Source organism: Salvia miltiorrhiza, unplaced genomic scaffold (assembly GCF_028751815.1).
Source record: "Salvia miltiorrhiza cultivar Shanhuang (shh) unplaced genomic scaffold, IMPLAD_Smil_shh original_scaffold_404, whole genome shotgun sequence".
In the NCBI taxonomy this organism is placed as follows: Eukaryota; Viridiplantae; Streptophyta; class Magnoliopsida; order Lamiales; family Lamiaceae; genus Salvia; species Salvia miltiorrhiza.
In genome coordinates, this window is record NW_026651542.1 from 368,695 (window position 1) to 389,978 (window position 21,284).

The window sequence follows — 21,284 nt, forward strand, 5'->3', positions numbered from 1 at the left end:
TATTACTCAATTGCCGAATCTTATGATTTAGCATCATCCGAGGTCTCTCACCTCTTAACTCAAGTCTGGTTCTAAGACCATCTCTTCTTAGTAAACCACATGGGTTGGGTTGAAAATATATCTTCTAAAATATATCTTCTCAATTGTGACACGTGGAACACGTTATGCACGTTTCCAAAGCTAGGTGGCACTGCCAACCTGTACGCTATTGGACCTATCTTTCACAAAAACTCATAAGGACTCATAACTCTGGGTCTAAGCTGTCCTTAAACTCTAACTCTATTCATCCTCGTACTCAACTCTCTCTGTAAACTCATCCAAAACGTGATGAAAAATTTTGGATCTCTCTCTGAGGTGATCTACACCGGTACTCCGTGCAATCTTAATCTCACGAACGTACAATTGTACTAACTTATCTGATCCATACGCGATTAGAATCGATATGAAAAGTGCAGATTTTGTTAGTCGATCAAAACCCCTTGCTATGTGATCCACTTCTACTCGGGAATCTCTAGCAGGTTTAGCTTCCCATAGGGTCATTGGTGTAATGCTTTCACTTGCTGACAAGCTAAGCATCGCTCTACAAACGAAGCTATGTCTCGTTTTATTCCGTCCCACAAAATCTCTTTTTCAAATCCTGATACATCTTTGTGCCTCCTGGGTGGGCGGTGTAAGGCGTGTCATGAGTCTCACTCATGATCTTATTCTTAAGTTCATCATCGTGGGAAATGCATATTCTCCCCTCAAACAAGATAGCATTGTCAAATGCTTCTTTGTAATTCTTGAGATCTCTTGCTCTCATCCTTTATCGTAACTTGCTCATTGTCTCATCTTTCCTTGTGCTTCAATCACCATTTTCCTCAAACTAGGCATCGTCGCAACAATACTTGCTATTGTCCTTAGTGGTTTTATCACCTCTATCCTCATCTTGTCAAAGTCCTTTATAAGCTCATCCTCTCTCGTGAGGAGACATCCTAACTTTGACGAGACCTTTCGGCTCAATGCGTCGGCTAGTACATTGGCCTTGCCGGGGTGATAATTAATGTCGCAGTCAACATCCTTTACTAATTCGAGCCATCTCCTCTGCCTCATGTTAAGATCCTTCTGCTCGAAAAAGTATTTAACTTGTGGTCCGTGAAAATCTCACATCTAACTCCGTAGAGATGATGTGTCCAAATTTTCAGGGCATACAAAACAGCTGCAAGTTCTAAGTCATGCGCTGGATAATTAATCTCGTGGGGTCTAACTTGTCGTGATGCATAGGCTATAACTCTTCCTTATTGCATCAAAACACATCCTAGCTCATTCTCTAACGCATCTGCGTAGATGGTATACTCCTTATCCATTTCTGAGACTATCAGCACTAATGCTGTAGTCAATCCCCTTTAAGCTCTTAAAAACTCTCTTCATACTCCTCTATCCAATTGTACTTAACTTCTTTTCTAAGTAATTGGGTCATCGGTCTCGCTATTGTGGAAAATTCTTTAATAAACCTCCGATAGTAACCTGCTAAGCCTAAGAAGTTGCGAATCTCGTTAGGCGTAGTTGGTGATCTCCACTCATGTACAACTTGTACCTTGGCGGGGTCAACCTTAATCCCTTTGGATGAAGCAATATGTCCTAGGAACGTTACTTCGTTCAACCAAAATTCACCCTTGGTGAATTTGGCGAAAAGCTTCTCAGCTCTAAGCGTTTCCAACACTACTCTCACATGTTGTTGGTGCTCTTGCTCATTCTTCGAATAGATGAGAATATAATCTATGAAAACTAGGACAAATTTCTCCAGTTATCGATGGAACACTTGATTCAGGTGATCCATGAAAACTACTGGTGCCTTTGTCAAACCTAATGGTATAACTATGAACTCACAGTGCTCATACCTCGTTTGAAAAGCTGTCTTAGGTATATCTGCCTGTCGAAATTTTCAACTGGTGATAACCCGATCTCAAGTCAACTTTCGAGAAAAAGCTTGCTCCTTTTAATTGATCAAACAAGTCATTTATCCTTGGTAAAGGACATTTGTTCTTGAGTGTCAATTTATTCAGCTCTCGATAATCTACGCACATTCTCTACGTGCCATCCTTCTTTTAACAAAAAGGACTGGTGCTCCCCACGGGGATACACTAGGTCTGCTAAAACCTAACTCGAGCAGTTCTTGTAGCTGAATCTTCAGCTCTTATAGCTCCTTAGGTGCCATTCTGTAGGGTACCATCGACACTGGTGCTCATCCAGGTTCTAGATCGATAGTAACCTCCAACTGTCTTGTTGGTGGCAAACCTGATAACACTTCGGCAAATACATCTCCATATTCCCTTACCACTGCTACATCCTCTAAGCTTTTACTTGATTCTCCTTCATCATTCAAGTAAACTAGGTAAGCTTGTGCTCCTTTCTTCTTCACCAACTTCGACGCTTGAAACGCCGAAAGATTGGAACTCTCTTCTTTCTATCAATGCCGTGAAAACATGTCTGTTCCTTCCCAGGTGGCTGGAAAGTTATCTGTCTCTTCTTAAACTCAATCAGGGCAAAGTTCTCTTCTAACCAGTCCATCCCTAGACTAATGTCTACGTCCCATATAGGCATTAAGTGCAAGGTTCTTATTCTCATCTTTAGTGATCCTAACTCAAGCTCCAAGTTAGAAATAATGTGAGAAACTGTAGTAGCTCTTTCTACAGGAGTGATTACTCTCAACTCGGGACTAGCTCGTTCTGGCTCGAGTTTGAAGGTACCTACTTCAAACAATTAAAAAAATACGAGGCTCCTGTATCAAACTGGATCCTGACTGGTACATCCTATAACTTGCCCCTACCTCTCAGGTTTCCCTGATTTTTCTCTCGGGCTGCTTTTGATTTAGCGCAAAGGCTCTCTGATGCTGTAGCGGCTGTGGAAGTTGTTGTTGCTGCTGCTGCTGTTTCTGTGGACATTTCAGTTGACGCTGTCGTTGGGGATATCCCATGATGGCGCTCACGGGTTGAGCCGAATTCTGATTAGGCTTCCCTTCCACTATTCCTTGTTGTCTACCCGGCAGTGTGACGAGTAGTGGCCAGCTTGTCCACAGTTGACGCAACTATTATTCCCAGCTCTGCAAACCCCCAAGTGCATCTTGTTGCACTTGGCGCACGGCAACGTCCTCTGTTGTCCTGATGACTGTCCAGGATATTGTTGCTTACCTTGTTGTTAATGGACTTATTCTTGCCACGGCTTTTGTTGCCATGTGCTTTGTCCTCCCACTTTCTCCTTCCATTGTGTCCTTGAGGTACAGTCTGTTGTACTCTAGGCGTCTTTTTCTGAGTCAACGGCAGTGTGGGTGACTGCAGTATTTTCTTTGGCTGTAAAGCCAACTCCATATCCAAGGCTCGATTCAAAGCCTCGGTGTATGACAATGTACTCTAACTTGTCAATACTACTTTAAAGTTCTGCCTTAAACTGACACATAAAGACTCAGACATCTTCTCGTTATTATCCATCTTCTGATGAGCGAAACGTAATAGCTCACAGAATTCTCGGTTATACTCTACAACTGATTTCTTTTCCTTACATCCAACTTCGATATTCAGCCTCTCGTTGATTATGGTACTCCTCGGTACATACTTCTGAGTAGCCTTGAAACGTTCTCAAGTGTAGTTTACCAGTTGCTCGGGTGTCAGAGTCTTCTGACGCGTCTCTCACTAGTCTTATACATCAAAAGAAACTACTAGGACAACTCAAAAGTTGTAAGGGTTCAACCCTAGAATGACATCAAAACAAATTGTTGCAAACAAATTTGCTCAAGAGACTCGAATGAATGACCAGAGGGTAGAATGAAGTAACTACCAGGTCGAACGAAATGACCTAGAGTAAGCACCCATCTGATCTTTTTCAACTGAAAGTTGAAACGCGTGGGTTTATAAACCCAAAACACGTCTACTGAGATCTGGATCACGCGGACTGGCCAGGTCCATCATAATCACTCCCCAGTCACACAGGAAATACTATCCCGAACTTGAAAAAAAATTGGGTCCTTGAGACCCTCAACATACTATACATAAGAAAACTTATGTACGCAACAGCAAGCTAAAAGCTTCAACTTTGAAACCTATGCTCTAGACTCGTGTTCCGAATGTTAAACATTCTTCAACTCTCCTCCCATGTTGCGGTAGTGGTGGCGGAGTATTAACCCGCCTATCCTTCACATCGTACTCTTGATGACCTTCTTCAGGCAATTGTAATCGCAAAAGGAAAAACTCAACTCAACCTTCACTCTAAGCATCCTCGAAACTCAAGTTCAACTCACTCACTCAACTCTAAGGAAACCCTCACGGCCACCTCAACGTTCATCTATGAAGCAAAAAGGCACTCACGAATTGTTAACATAAAGACCACTCTGGTCCACTAAATATGTCCATCAGTAGAATGCCTCTTTCCTTTGAGGACTTACATAAAGGGGTCATATAAAACCCTACGAAAACCATAGTATCTATCGTGATGTCCTTTCTAAGTTAACACCATGAATAACACTATGTCTCGGTCTGGACCTCCTACGGTAATTGCTACCAGTTAACTCATCCAGTTGCTACTTTAGCATGCTAGGCACATCCATCTATCTAACGTCAGTAGGGTACTATATTCACATGCTTATCTATCAGCATGTAAAAAGCTCGAGTACCAGTATCGCCTAAGTAAGCTATATACATCGCAAAGTAATTAAACTAATCAAAAATGAGGGTGTACCGCTTATACTCTCAAGATCATCCTTAGCTCTAGCCTACTTCGGCTTCTCTTCTCATCCTCCTCAACTCTAGCCCTCCTCGGCTACTTCTCATCAACTCTAGCCTTCCTCGGCTACTTCTCATCCTCATCGACTCTAGCCCTTCTCGGCTACTTCTCATCCTCATCGACTCTAGCCCTTCTCGGCTACTTCTCATCCTCATCTACTCAAGCCGTCCTCGGCTACTTCTCATCCTCCTCAATTCTAGCCTTCCTAGGCTCCTTCTCATCCTCGTTATCGTTCTGTCATCTTCGGTAGCTGATACTCAAGGATCGACTTGATATCTACTACACTCTTCTGGAGTCCCTGGTAGAAAACAGGCATCCCGGCAGTAGATTCGTACAGAAAATCTGGGTATCTGTAACAATTCCCATCTCCTGTGGGTCCAACGCTCAAGACGACACGTCCCATCATATTGAGAGGCTTTCTTCCTTACTCAATCCTACCACTCGATTGGTAGCACGGGGACTAGGTGCACGATGCCATCTAGTCTAGTAACAACTATAAGGCTTTCATCCTTTTCATAGTCTATGAACGTGTGTTTGAAAATCTGCTAGGGTATCTCTGTACCACATACTGTACGCCTCGTCCTCGTATCCGATCTTCCCTGAGTTCGATCTCACAGCAATCCACTTTCGTGCGGTGCCAACAGTCCTGGCCAACCTATAAGGATAACTTAAAGGTGACTCTAGGAACTAACTCTACTCGGCTCAAGTAACAGGGATAAACAAAACATACTTAGCAATACTCATACTAAGTAGTACTGTTCTCTTAAAACTTAAGCTCCAAACATCTAAATTCTCATCTCGTCCCATCTCTCTCTAAACAATGATATTAGATCCCTTAATCTAAATCATCGTGACTCAGTAAGGCAACTCAAACAATTCTCTCTCAAAGCCATTTCCATAGGTTATGGCTCATGATACTTTCTCAAGTACCATTCAAGTTGTGTGCGCAAGTAACTTGCGTCACAAAACATATTAACAATCATACAATATTTCATTGCAGCATGCTAATAACTCATCATTAATCATGCTATTATGCCCAAGCTCATATCTCATACAAACAAGTACTTAAAGCAGTTGCTAATTCTCTCAAGCTTTAGCTCTAAGTTCTCATTTCATCCTTCTACTTAGTAGAAAATCTCTCTTAATAAAAATGCCTAAAATACATCACATCATAACTCATGCAACATAATAATTCGTATTAATCATGTTGTCATGCTCAAACTCAAGTTATGCATTTTCAAAGTATAACATCATAGCTCATCATATAATCTCAACATCATGCTCTTCAAAAATTAATGACAATTAAACTTTGAAAACTTACATACCTCGTCGAGCTTGGTGTGATGGTGCGCTGAGCTCACGGCTGTTAATAACTATTAGCCTAGTGACTCCTTCTAGACTAAACTCAAGACTTCTAATTCAGAGCTTTGGCATGCTTTGATACCACTCTATCGCAGCCCGCCCTAGCTAGGGATAGCTAGGCCGAGTGATCCACGACTAGGGATGGGGTTAAAGAAAATGGGGAAGAAAGGGGCGTCATTTATAACCGTAAAACTTACTCATCTTAATAAAACTCGTCATTTTTACTCATTAACGCTTAATAAAACAGTCTAATGAAAGACAACGTAAAACTCAATTAAAGCATTAAAGAAGGAAGACATAAAACTTAATAAGACATTAATCAAGTTAATACATCGACGGAAACAACCTCTAAAACTTAAAGTACGACATAACAGTACTAAAAGTATTCTGCAGCGGAAAAGTAGCTAGACATATGTATGAAGACATATTCTAGTCAGGTTACATATTTATTAACAACTCTGTGACTCCGCTCAATGCAGCACCATCATCACACCGGCTCAACCTGCACATTTTTGAAAAAGATATGCAGGGCTGAGTACAAAAGTACTCAGTGAACACATGCCAAACACTTCATGAATATAACATCATACATATTGTCATTGCCATTTCATATGCAAAACATAAGGGATTTATCTAAAAAGCCTTATGTTCGCTAAACTCATTTTCATTTCTCAAAGTTGTCTGCGCAGACTTTTCTCATCAAGTAAGTATCATATCTGTTAACTTATGTACTGAGAGAGAGGCCTCCCTCTGCAGCACTGTGATCGGCCAACCTGAAAGATGACTCACGACCACCTGTGTACACTAATTCTACCTCGCGTAGAACCGATATCATTTCTCATACAGATAGATAACAAACAACAACATCAAATATTTTGGCAATGCAATAACTTCAAAAATATTTTCAGTTCATGCTTTGAAAGGAAAATAAAACATCAATGCATTTAACATCCATCTTAATCATACATCATACATCATACGTCATACTTCGTACATCATACTTCATACATCGTACATCAATAATCAAACGCGTAAACATCTTGATTTTAGCGTAGAAAAGCCCACCTCGTGGCGTCTATGCAAATACGTAACGTCACTCTTTGTCTTAAGTCGTCACTTCCAAACGAACCTTTGTTATGAAGAATCGATAAGAAGAAGAATCATTATCACAGAAAGCTAACTTCCTATTCTTAAGCTCAAATAGGGAAATAAAACTTAACACTTAACTCAACTGCCCTGTCAGCGCTGACTTGGCAATCAGAGCTGACTCGGCAGAGCTGACTCACAGCCAGAGCTGAACTCGTTAGCCAGAGCTGACTCGCCAGCCAGAGAAATCGCCCACCAGCGAAATCACCTAGCCAGAGGAATCGACTGCCAGAGCAGCGAAGTCCTCCAGAGCTAACTTGCCAGAGATGACTCAACATCCAGAGCGGACTTGCCAGAGCTGAACTCAACAGCACAACAACTGCCAGAGTTGACTATGCTTGGCAGAGCTGGATTTCACGCACCAACTCTCTCAGTTCAACACTCACTACATGCTCTGCAACTTAAAAAAAACCTACTCATGCTCCTCTCTCGATCTAACACTCCTCAAAACCTTAAACTTAACTTATCATGCTCAACAAAAATCCTACTCATGCTTCTCTCTCGATCTAACACTCCTCAAAACCTTAAACTTAACTTATCATGCTCAACTTCAACTTAGAACACAAAACTCAAGAAAACCCTAATATGCATTTCTAAGTTTCACGCACAGTACAGCCATTTGTACAACCTACAATCTATCATGCTTGGTAAAAACAATGATAAACAAAGAACAAACCTAGCATGCTCCTAAAACACAAACACAAGTTACATCGATTAACAAAAATCGAAGAACAAGTGACGATGACGAAGAACATAGCCGGGCTGCCCTCTTGGGTTCCCTTGCTATGGTTCGAACCAACCTTAACTCCTTCATTAAACATGCTCAACATCTACCCAAGAACAACATACTAAAAACTCACGACGATCCGACGTCGTTTCAAAATAAAGTCGAGAATCGACGTTTTTCGACGCCGATGAAAATCAAAAAGAAAACCGTGAAAATGTAGGTAGAGATGTTACCTACTTAGATATGTGATCGAAAGATGATCGGCGTTCGTCTCGGTGCTCAAATCGGAGCTTGGAAGCTCCAACTCCAAGCTTTAATGAAGCATGCGTGGGTTGTGTGTGTGTTTAGTGTGTGTGAGATATTTTCAAATGAAAAGTGAGGGGTGTTGGCTACTAACAACCAGCACTTTAAAAGAAAAGGAGGCTTGGGCGGTTTGGGGGGGTGGTCAAGGGTAGGGTAGGTCTAGATATTTAGTCGTTAAATATCTCGTTTCGTCTTGTCTCGTCTCGTTTTAACGACTAACTACCCGTACTCTTCGTTACTCGCCCTCTCAACCTCTACTCACTTTCATTACACTCGTAATTCTATATAAATATAGAATACTCAAGCTCGTTCTCGAAATTCTGATAAACGAGCTCGGTTCGTTTATCGAGAAATTCTGATTCTCTATTCACTCGTCGTCCAAAAATGAAAACTTTCGTCGTTGGACTCGTATCGAAAAACTAAGAATATTTCTCGACGACGTGCACGTAAGATTTTGAAAGTCGACAAAAAGACGAAATATCAGTATTTACTATTCATCGTCAAAAGTCTAAAATTTCAAAAACGACATAACGGACTCTGATTTCAAATCCGAGTTCATCGTTCTCATTCAAATAATTATCTCTAATTATTCAAATACTCAAACTCAATTATGGTTATAAAATCCCACATCATTCTCACATCATCATTAAAAGAACATCACAACATCTCAAATATAACAAGAAAACTTTGTATAACTCCTCATCTCTATACAAAGTAATCAAACAAGGGATCTATACCCTAATTACTCAAACTCAAGCAATTAAACACGTCATCAAAAGCCCGGGTATTACAAATCCTCACTTACTTCATGAATTTCAAATTTCCAACATCACACAAACTAACACCTTCAATAACCCATATCTCAAATTAAATCCATGCTTTTCATTCAAAAGACAAATAATAACATCTTAATAACATGTATATACTCTCCACTTAAGGTTAGAAGATGACAATATTTTAGAAGACTTCCAACCCTAGAAAGTTTCGAAAATAATGAAGAAAAGATGAGGTGATGTTTTCATGCTTTGATCCTCCATTTACATGTTTTTCAAGCTTAAATATAAGTAGATTCATGTGTTTAGAAGCTTACTCTATGATTTTTGAAGAGAAAAGTATAGCTCCTCCCTCTTGAAACCAAGCTTTCAATCACAATCAAGCTTTTGATTTATGGAGATAATGATGTTTTGTGCTTGATTTTAGAGCTTTCTTGTAACACCCCGTACTTTTCCTTATGTTGTGAGATAGTGTCTTAACACTATTGAGAGTACTGAGATGTCAAGATGCGAGACTACTTTTTTTTATGACCAAATAAAACAGTTTGTCTTTTAAATGGAGATACGAGTGAATAAACCAATGATGGAGTTAGAGTAATGAGATTTGAGAAATGAGATGAGATAGAGATGCTGATTGAATTGAGTTGAGATTTTATTTTATTTTCGACTACCGGGAATAGAATTACCAGATATCTAGTTATCAGAGATTTACTGACCTATTAAGAAAATAGGAATAATGAGTTGACATAGAGTCGAGGAAGAAGGAGTGAGAACCTTGATGAAAAAAGTCGGTCTGAGAGACGTCTAGTTTGTTTGTGTTTGCCGACTGCTTTGACGTGATGTTATGTGAATTTACGTGACTGATTGATTATGTGATTTCTGTTACGTGTGTCATTGTGACCAAGTTATTATGATTTTTATTTGACACTTTAGCATTTGGAATTTTGATTAAGTTTCCAAAGCAAGTGCGGTTTATTTTTACCGAGAAATCAAATGATGCCGGTTTATGAAAATTTTTCCAAGCATAATATTTTTAAATTATTTTTTTTTCTACGAAGAGGAATATTATAATTGAGTGAGTGCACTAATATTAGTGCTATAATTATTTTATTTTGGTCACATGAATAATTATGTTATGGCATTTTATTATTTGAGTAACACTTCCATAATTATTGTGATTAATATTTAATCACCCTTCTCACATTATTATTTTAATTTCTCAACCATGTGACTAAATATCACAAATTGCCAAGTGTAGAGATTATTGAGAGAGTGTAGAGATTAGAGAGAGAGTGTACAGATTAGAGAGAGAGAGATCAAGGCATTAATTGCCAATATTTCCTTAAGATTACAAAATCCTCTTTAAAGATTACAAGATCATTTACAATCTTGCAAAATCCTCTCTCACTCCTCACTCATCATTTTCAACCAACACCTTTCTCCCTCATCTCTCACTTTCCTCCATTTTCCTCCATTGAAGAGACCTTCGGAGCTTCCAAAAATTTTACCAAACACCTCAATCCACTCTTAAATATTCCATAAACACATCCTAGCTTCTTAAACTCAAGAGAATCATTGAAGAAGGGCTTCAAAGCTAGAATGAGAAAGTGTGAGTCTTGGTAAGAAACTTGGGTAAGTGACCATGTATTCCATAAATCTTGCTTGAATGATGTTGTATGTGAGTATTCTTGAAAGATTGAAGCAAGAAAATCACCCCCTTTCTTTTTCTAAATTTTCGAAAATTTGGGTCTTCAACCCTTCAAAAAAATTTTCTTTTTCTTTTCTTGATTTCGGGTGAAAAATGAGATTTATATGATGTTTGTTGATGATTGATGTGTGTTGTGAAGTATGTGCCTTGAGATGTGAAAGTTCGATGGAGTTTAGTTTACCCAAAAAAATGGGAACTTTTGAGTTGATGATTTAAATGATGAATTGATGATGTAGATGAGTCCATGAGATGTCTATAATGATGATTGATGGAGTAAATTGAGTCTATGATGATTTTGATATGAGCTAGTTTAATAAAATTAGGGATATGTGTATCTATGCTCTAATTTGTAAATTGATGGTTTATATGTGAGATAAATTGGTTAAAAATGATAGATCTATGAATGGATTAAAGATTCATATGTTTTGGTCTATGTGTTATTTAAGTGTTTTGGCTTAAGATACATGTTTTTAAGCATGATAGCAGTGTCTTTCTATCTTTGATTAAGTCTATTATTGGCTAAGTAAAATTTTGACTTAGTTTAGTTTATATGAGTTTTTGAGTTCTTGTATGATGTGAGGTTGATGCTTGGTAAAATGAGGTCTAATTGCTCTATGACCATTATGTGAACTTTTATCATGTTTTGTTAAGAGTTTTATGTTGATACATGGATTTTCATTAAAATCTAGTTTACATGATAAACAGAGAATAAATATGTGTATAATAAGTTAAATGATGTATAAGATTATGTTTGAGTATTTGAGTAATTTCAAGCATGAAAATGAAAAGAGAATTTGATTGATGCGTTCGTTGAAACGTTTTCCATGAGATTTGAGTTTATGATGAAAGAAAAGAGTCGAGATTGAGTATTATGGGTATTATGTTGTACTTGAATGTTTTTGAGTGCTATAAGTGCTTAAAATGAGCTTTGATGAGTTTGCTTTGAAGAAATGTTGAGTTGAGCATGTTTGCTTGTGTGTATGATTTCGGAGTCGTTTTTCATGACGCACTGACCTACTGTTTTAGAGGGGTTTTTGATACCCAAACACCATGAAAAGTTTATGGTAGGTATATTTGAGAGTTTTGATACCCATACCGTTTTGGAACCCAAATTTTTATTGTTAATACACGAGTGCCTTATCTATGTACCCACCAAATTTCAGACCTTTTTGACAACGTTTACTATTTTTCAAAAATCAAACTTTTCGGTTGCTAAAAACTGCCGAATATGGTAGACTGTAGTAAAACAGTCATATCTCCTAAAATACTTGGAGTTTTTGATCCTACTTTTTTTTAAATGAAACTAGACTCAAAGAGGTTTCTTTAGGAATAAGTTACGCCTCCAGGGGAGGTCTGCACAGAGTCTGGTGAGATTTTGAAGTTGAGTCAGTGCAGAGTGAAGTTTGTTTTTGACTTGTCTATGTGTGTTTTTCATATGCATAAGTGTTTATACTTGTTTATGTGCTTGATTGCTATGAGTTTGAGCCGAGTTGAGAGTTAAGTAGATAATAGGACGTGTGAATCCTTAGAAGCCGAGTATACCTAGGGATTGAGTTTTAATGGGTAAATAGACGTTGAGTGAGAAGTTATAGTTTAAGATGAGATTGGATTTAGAAATTGAGTTTCTGACTAAGGTTTGTTTTATCACATGAACCTTCGATGACGATGACGATGTGATGATGACATATGAAGGCCCGAGCGAGACGAAGAAGTAAGTTGCCTGATTTCTTTCCAGGATTAGCGAAGGACTTCAGGTGGGCAATATTTTGAGTATAAGTATATTATATGAGCTTTCTAAAATGATTTGATGATATTATGAGTTGATCAAATGCTTTGAGATAAATGATATTTGAGAACTGTTTGACTTGCCAATTTTTGATGTTAAGCTTGTGTGTTACCCTCTACTAATGAGACGAATTCGGTCCTGCCACAAGCGGGATTTTGTGCACAGAGGTGACTGCGAGCCGTCTTCGGGTCGGCCGGTCACGGTACTTGAGAGGGAGGCCTACTTCTCAGTACCTTTGATAATGATGAGTTGTAGATGTGGTGCATGCATGATGAGTACTTTGATAGCGCTATCGTTTATTTATGATATCTTGATTATGAAAACTGCATGCACAGATTCATTTACGCTAACTTTATTTCTGTGTATTGCTGAGATGTGGCAAGTTTCAAACCTATAGCTCTAAGAGCACCTTTCTTGTTTTTCGGCATTTGCCCACTGAGTATTATGTACTCACGCCCTGCATATATTTCTAAATGTGCAGGCTAAGCAAGAACGAGATTGGTCTGGTGTGCTGGTGGGGGAAAGTTTCAATCGATGTATTTTATATTTCCGTATTGCTTTTATGTTAATAGAGTCTTGATGTTTGAGATACTTAATTTTCTTTTGAAATCAAGCAATACACTCACGGTTATGTGTCTTCATACATATAATCGGTTCCCCTTTTGCTGCGATACTCTGCATATTATTCTTTCTTATGAAAAATGAGCTATTCCCGTTTTGTTTTTGTTCGTGAAATTCCTGATATTTAAAAAGTTATGACGATGTTGATGTTTTTACCCTTGGGCTAGTTTTATGAAGATTTTCCTTAGCATGCCTTGATGTGAGCTTCCGCATGACGTTCAATCTAGTTCATCTTATCTTTTATTCTTTTAAAAATAGTCGTATCGATACTCGTACCCCGCTATTACTAGCGTCAGGAATCGGGCTGCGACAGGGTGGTATCAGAGCAGGTCATCTGCTCTGAGTCTATTGCTTGACTAAGTTGAACCCTTGATTGCTTCTACTCTTTTAAAATTGAGTACTAGTCTAACTTGAATTCTTAGGCTAGTTTGATAGAGTCAGTTCGAAACGAAACCCCAGCACCCCATCTCCTCCGGCTTAGCGAGGTAAGAGGTTGATGTTGTTTCTTGTTGCTTTCTTGTTGAAAGTTGAGTTTGATTCACTAATGAGTTATGAATTGTTTTGATGACTGAATTGTTTGAGATGATGGAATCTGATATGAGGCAGTTGATGTGGAATATGAGGAGAGATGTTGAGGCTAGTATAGCCGATGCCCCACCGTACCAAACGAGGATGAGTATGTGGTTGATTGAGATGTACCAAGTAAGTTTCGTATCCATTTTCTAATGGACATGATATTTTACAGGATGCAGAGTCGAGAAGAGGCAGCGATACAGAGACGATATAGCGAGGCGATGCGCCGATGGTTCAGGACTACTGGACTGCGAGGGGGCGATACTCTTGGGGAGTTTCTAGCGCATTACCATCGACGTTGGTTAGAGGCTAGTGCCCATGGGATAGATGAGGCTGAGGCTATCACTCACCTGATTCCACAGCTGCCACCTGAGTGGCAAGACTGGGCGGCTTCGCTGGTGCCGCAGTATATCATGAGGACTGAGTTCGGGCGGTTTGTGAGCGCCGATTTTCGTGGCTTCATCGCGACGTTGAGCCACCGCTATTTTGCTTTTGACGAGCCACCTCCACCGCCGTATGGACAGTTCGAGGGACCAGCCCAGGGAGGGGAGCTAGTTGTTGTGCCCCCACTTCCCGAGGAGCCGTTTCCGATTGCACCTCCACCCCCAGTTGATCCGATGCCAGTTCTATCTGAGCCTATTATTTCAGAGCCGACCATCTTCGAGACATACTCTCCAGTGGTAGAGCATGACCCATTTTTGTTTCTATCACTCATTCCTTTTCCCAGTGCCGAGTTACCGCCTTGGGATTGGACACCGGCGACGGCACCTTCGCCATTGCCACCTGTTAAGTCGGCGCAGCCGATTGTTTCTACCGAGCCTGAGATACAGTATGTCCCCTTTGATCCATATCCGAGGGTTGCGCCGTTGCCTGAGCCTGGCACTTTGGCTTTTCAGACGTATATGCACTTGATTTTATATCCACCGTCCCGAGACGCCCAGGAGGGAAGCTCTCGGCCCACACACCTTGACAGTGATGAGGAGGACCCGGATGAGGAGACTCCAGAGATAATGGTCGGCTACGGACGGACTCAGCCATTGTAGCGTCATACTACGGCCGACGGAGTCGAGACATGGGTACCTATTCCCGAGGTGCCGGTTTTTGGTCCGATGATGGACACTGACGTTGAGGATGAGCCGAGCGATGACAGCGTCTATCGACTGATTGACGAGTATGAGAGTCAGGAGTCGGAGCCGAGCGAGGAGACAGAGCCGAGTGAAGATATGGAGGTTGACGAGGCGACGAGCAGGATTTCAGGAGAGGATGACTAGTTAGCACGTGTATCTAGTAGACGCATACATATGTATAGATGCATAGTTGATATATACGTATATGTATATATATATAGGTAGAGAGGCATAGTATAGTGTGTATGTGTAGATAGTATATATCTATAGGTGCTTAGTACCTATGATGCTTTTAAAGCTAGAGCATCATTTAGTGTTAGGACCTTTGTACATAGGAACCTACTTTTGTAAAAGACCTCGAGAGAGAGGCAATTTTCCTTATATATATATATATATATATATATATATATACAGAGATGTTGATGATTAGTGAGTTTCACTTTTTTTTATCAGAATTTTGAGAATGATGATGCTGATGCATAGTGATAAATGAGAAATAGAGATTGATGAGAATTACAAACGATGATAGACGAGAATTTTGAGAATTTTGAGATCACATATGAAATATAGAAGTAAGATGAGAAAAAGAGAATTTGTATTTCTGAAATGACGAACGGCTAGTTTCGAGGCCGATAGTTATATGTTTCTTTTTCCTGTATAGTATGCCTCCGAGAAGAAGAGGGAACAGAAGGAACATAGATCGAGAAGAAGAGGAAGAAGAGGAGCAGAGAGATCCCACACCACTACCTCCCCCACATCAAGAGAGGAGGGTAGAGGAACTATTTCTGCGACAAAATCCGCCAACATTCAATGGATCAGGAGATCCTGCTGAAACCGATGAGTGGATTCGAAGTATGGAGAGAATTTTCAGATTCCTTAGATGTAACGACGCTGAGCGACTCATGTGTATGTCGTATCAACTTAAGGGATCCACAGATTTCTGGTGGGAAGTGAAACAAAAGACGATGAACGAGGAGCAGATAGCAGCTCTTACTTGGGAGCAGTTCAAAGAAGCTCTTTGCGAGAAATACATACCCCGAAGCTATCGAAAGAAGAAAGAGATGGAGTTTGTGATTTTGAAGCAAGGGAATAAGACGGTAGCTGAGTATGACCGACAGTTTTGCGATTTGGCTCGATATGCTCCATATCGAGTAGATACAGATGAAAAGATGTCAGAACTGTTTTGCTCCGGATTAAAGCAAGAGATACGAGTCGTTTTAGCGAGTCAGAGTACGCTAACCTACACTGAGGCTTTAAACTGAGTGCTAGACATGGAACTGGCGATGCAGCCAGAGAGACCGAGTCAAGGCCCGATGCCACAATCAAACCCGAATGTTCAATCGGGAAATCATCCTTTTGCTGGACAAGGCCAAAAGGGCAAGAGAAAATGGGATGACCGAAGTCAAGGTCCCAAGAAGCTGTGGCAGAGTCAGAATGCGCCACCGCAGTTTCAGAACAGAGATAAACGGCCTTATGTTGGCCCAGCTGCCCCAGCAGCAGTTTTTCAAGGACCGCGAGGATTACCGCCTTGCCCAAAGTGCAATAAGCTCCATTTGGGAGAGTGTAAAATGGGACAAAATACCTGCTACACCTGCGGAAAGGTCGGGCACTACTCGAACCAGTGTCCGAATCGTCAGCAAAGTGGAAGTGGAGGACGACCGAGTCAGTTCCGACCGTAGCTTAAAGCAATGGAAGGAATCTTACCGCTACCTCCTCCACAGCGACAAAAGCCAGCCTATCGACCACGTCAGTCAAAAAGGCAACCACCAGCCCCGCAGGAAAATCAACAGCATCACCAGAGGGTGTTTGCACTGGAGCAGAAAGCACCAGAGAAGAATCAAAGAAATTTGACAGGTATAGGCGAGTTGAAAGGAGTGCCTATAGTAATTTTGTTCGATACTGGAGCTTCGCATTCTTTTATCTCACATACTTGTGTCGATACCTTAGAATTGAATGTAGAGCCTGCTCCACAATCTCTAAGAGTAACCACACCTATAGGCAGAACTACTACGGTTTCGCACGTGTGCCCTAACTTAGAATTTAAGTTAGAATCGATTAAGCTCGAGGCTAGAAACCTGAGATTGATGCCTATGTGGCACTTGGATATAATTTTGGGAATGGATTGGTTAGAGGAGAATCGTGCGAAGATACAATGCAAGGAGAGACGGATATCTTTTCAGCCACCTGGCCAAGAACCTACTTCCTTCATTGGCATTGAGGGAAAATGGAAGAAGACGCCGATCATCTCGGCACTGCAAGCAAGAAAGCTCTTGCAAAGAAAGGATACAACCGCGTACGTTGTATATCTGAACCAGAGAGACGAATCCAAGGCAAACGTCGATGATGTGCCAGTCGTGCGAGAGTACAAAGACGTTTTTCCTGAGACTTTACCGGGATTACCCCCAGATCGACAACTCGAGTTTACGATCGATTTAGAGCCTGGCGCCGCACCGACATCGAAAGCGCCGTACAGAATGGCCCCTGCTGAGTTGCAAGAGTTGAAACTGCAACTTCAAGAACTTCTAGATTTGGGCTTCATTCGACCCAGTGTTTCCCCGTGGGGAGCACCAGTTCTTTTTGTCAAAAAGAAGGATGGAAGCTTGAGGTTGTGTATCGATTATCGAGAGTTGAACAAAGTGACATTGAAGAATAAGTATCCGTTACCTCGAATCGATGATCTGTTCGATCAACTACAAGGAGCGAGCACTTTTTTAAAGATTGACTTGAGAACGGGATACCATCAGCTGAAGATACGATCGTAAGATATTCCGAAGACGGCATTTCGTACGAGATACGGACACTATGAGTTTATAGTAATGCCTTTCGGTTTGACAAATGCTCCGGCAGTATTCATGGATCTCATGAATCGCATTTTTCACGAATACTTAGACAAGTTCGTGTTAGTCTTCATAGACGATATCCTGATTTACTCGAAGAGTAAACGAGAACACGAAGAGCATTTGAGAATTGTGTTGGAGAGATTACGAGCGGAAAAGCTGTATGCGAAGTTTAGCAAATGCGAGTTTTGGCTTAATGAAATCAGTTTTCTTGGCCATATCGTTTCCGCGAGAGGAATTGAGGTAGACCCAGCGAAAGTTCAAGCGGTACAAGAGTGGAGATCGCCAACCACACCGCATGAGATTCGCAGTTTTCTGGGATTAGCAGGATACTATCGACGTTTTATTGAGAGCTTTTTGAAAATCGCTAAGCCATTGACGCACCTGCTAAAGAAAGAAGTCAAGTTCGTCTGGACTAACGAATGTGAGCGAAAGTTTCAAGAGCTGAAGAAGAGGCTCACTATTGCCCCAGTTTTAGCTATTCCGAAAGCGGACAAAGAGTATGCAGTTTACACTGATGCATCGAAGAATGGACTAGGTTGTGTACTGATGTAAGAGGGAAAAGTTATAGCGTATGCTTCGTGACAACTGAGACCACACGAGGTGAATTATCCGACGCATGATTTAGAATTAGCAGCCGTAGTGCATGCTTTGAAGATCTGGAGACACCATCTCTATGGAGCACGGTGTGAGATATACACCGATCATAAAAGTCTCAAGTATTTCTTTGAGCAAAAAGATCTGAACATGCGACAAAGAAGATGGCTAGAGTTGGTGAAGGATTACGATTGCGGGATAAATTATCATCCCGAAAAGGCTAACGTAGTAGTTGACGCGTTGAGCAGAAAGAATCAGGGAGAGTTAGGATTTCTCCTTACTTGAGATGAGAACCTGATCAAGGAATTCGAGAGGATGAATTTGGAGGTAGTAATACCACCACAAACGACAAAAATAGTAATTTCTGCACTGAGCATTACACCTGACTTACGATCAAGAGTAGTCACAGCTCAGAGAGAGGATGAGAAGATGGAAAGGTTGCGAATGAAGATTCGAACCGAAAAAGTGGAGAATTATCAAGAGGCGGCAGATAATGTTATTTTGTTTGAAGGGAGACTGTGTGTGCCTGATAAAGAAGAGCTGAAGAATGAAATCATGAGTGAAGCTCATGACACCCCTTATACTGCACACCCAGGAAGTATGAAGATGTACCAAGACTTGAAAACAAAGTTTTGGTGGGAAGGAATGAAGCGTGAGATTGCGTCTTTCGATGAAAGATGTTTGGCATGTCAGCAAGTGAAAGCGTTACACCAACGACCCTATGGCAAGTTACAGCTGTTCGCTATTATTTTCACCACGCCGCAAGTATACGGTGTAGTTGCAATAAGTGGAAGCAAGGTCGTATCCCACAAGGATTGGTGAATTCAAACTTCTAAATATTATTAATAAGTTGTTTTCAATCTATTTAGACAAACCAAAGATGAAGAGATGTTGATAACTAAAACAAAACTAAATAAACCAAGAAAAGTAAATAACAATAACATAAACTTAGTGAATAAATTGGGGAATGACTTGAATGAAAGTTATCCTAGGGACTAGATTTCGATAGATCGTAATGAACTTCAATCTAAATCAATTTAAATCTTGATATGGCCTACTTATCTAGGGCGATCTCCCCACTAGTTTTAGCCCCCTCCCGGACGACTAAAACAGTAGATTACGGGTCATAATTGCCGTCCCCGGTCAATTTCTAACCTATAACTCCCAAGAGCACAAAGGATCAACAAGCCCTCACCCAACTCTCAACCTCCCGGTTTATTGAGATGATATGTATCAAACTCCTAATCTATTGTAATTATCCTCTCCCGATTCAAATCACAAATTAGAAATGCACAAAAGGTGGCCAACTAATCATACAAGAGATAAATCTAGGACTTGAAAAGACAACAATAAGCACAATCAAGATATATATTGAACAAAGAAATCAATCCATTACAAATCCATCTAATCTAATCCCTAAGATAAGAGATTTTAGCCAAGCATATTCATAATAAAAGCAAATCTCAAGTCATAAGAAAACATAAATAAAGATATAGAGAGATAGAGATTCATAGACAAATCCTATAATCTTGATCTTCAATCATGTAGTCTTGATGAGCTCCTTTCCAAGTCTTCCCCTTCTTTATTTGATTTTGGTGTTGTTTTTGTGTGTGGAAGAGAGAAAAAATGGTAGAGAATGGAGGCTAGGGTTTGGGATTGGAGAGTTGGGGAAGATGAAGTGGGTGTGTGTGGTGAATGAATGGGGAAAAAAAAGAGAAAAATGGAGTTTTGAGGCTAAAATCGCGTTTGGGGTCCATTTGGGGGAGCCCCGCCCTTTTCCCGCGGTCACGGCCCGCGTCCGCGGCCTTCAAACGTGGGGGATGCTCAGGGGACCCGCGGTCCCGCCCCGCGGCCGCGGGTGGTGACCGCGGGTGTCTCCTGAGTCGGGAACAGCTGACCCGCGGTCTTACCCCGCGGCCGCGGGTGGTGACCGCGGGGTACTGGGCGTTTTGCACAGTCCGCTCGTTTTGCTCCGTTCTCCCTCGTCCGGACTCGGATTTGGTCGCCGTTTGCGCTCACGGATTCCTCTCGAGACGTACTTCGATCTCATGTCTTCAAAATCCTCCAATTAATTCTTGATTTTCCCTGAAATCACTCCAAAACTACACCAAGGAATTAAAACTCAACAAAACTCAAAATTGGGATACAAACACATATTAGCAATCAATTCATGGGGGAAAATGACAACAATTCATGCGATATTGAGGTACGAAAACCATGTTTGTCAACAGCCATTGGAAATTCCAGAGTGTAAATGGAGTGATATAGCCATGGACTTTGTGACAGGATTGCCAAAGTCAAAAAGAGGAAATATCGCTATTTGGGTAATCATCGATCGATTGACGAAGAGTGCACATTTTATACCGATTCAAATTACTTATGGATCTGACAAGCTAGCTCAGATTTATATCCGAGAGATAGTGCGAATGCATGGAGTACCGATGACGATCACATCTGATCGGGACTCGAAGTTTACTTCACGATTTTGGATGAGCATGCAGAAAGAGTTAGGTACTAAATTGAATTTTAGTACAGCGTTTCATCCGCAAACAGATGGACAGTCCGAGAGGACTATTCAGGTTTTGGAGGACATGATCCGAACTGTAGTGCTTGATAGAGGAAATCAATGGGAGCAAGTTTTGCCCCTGATTGAGTTTGCTTACAACAATAGTTTTCAGTCGACTATCAACATGGCTCCATACGAAGCCTTGTATGGGAAGAAGTGTAGATCTCCGCTTTATTGTGATGAAGTTGGAGAGAGAAAAGTACTTGGACCCGACGCGATAGAAGAGATGATTACTATTGTGAGACAGATTCGACAGAGAATAAAAGAGGCACAAGATCGTCAGAAATCTTATGCAGACACCAGAAGGACGGAGATTCATTTTGAAGTGGGAGACAAGGTTTTTCTAAAAGTTTCCCCATCTAGAGGAGTTCACCGTTTTGGAGTGAAAGGAAAACTTAAACCG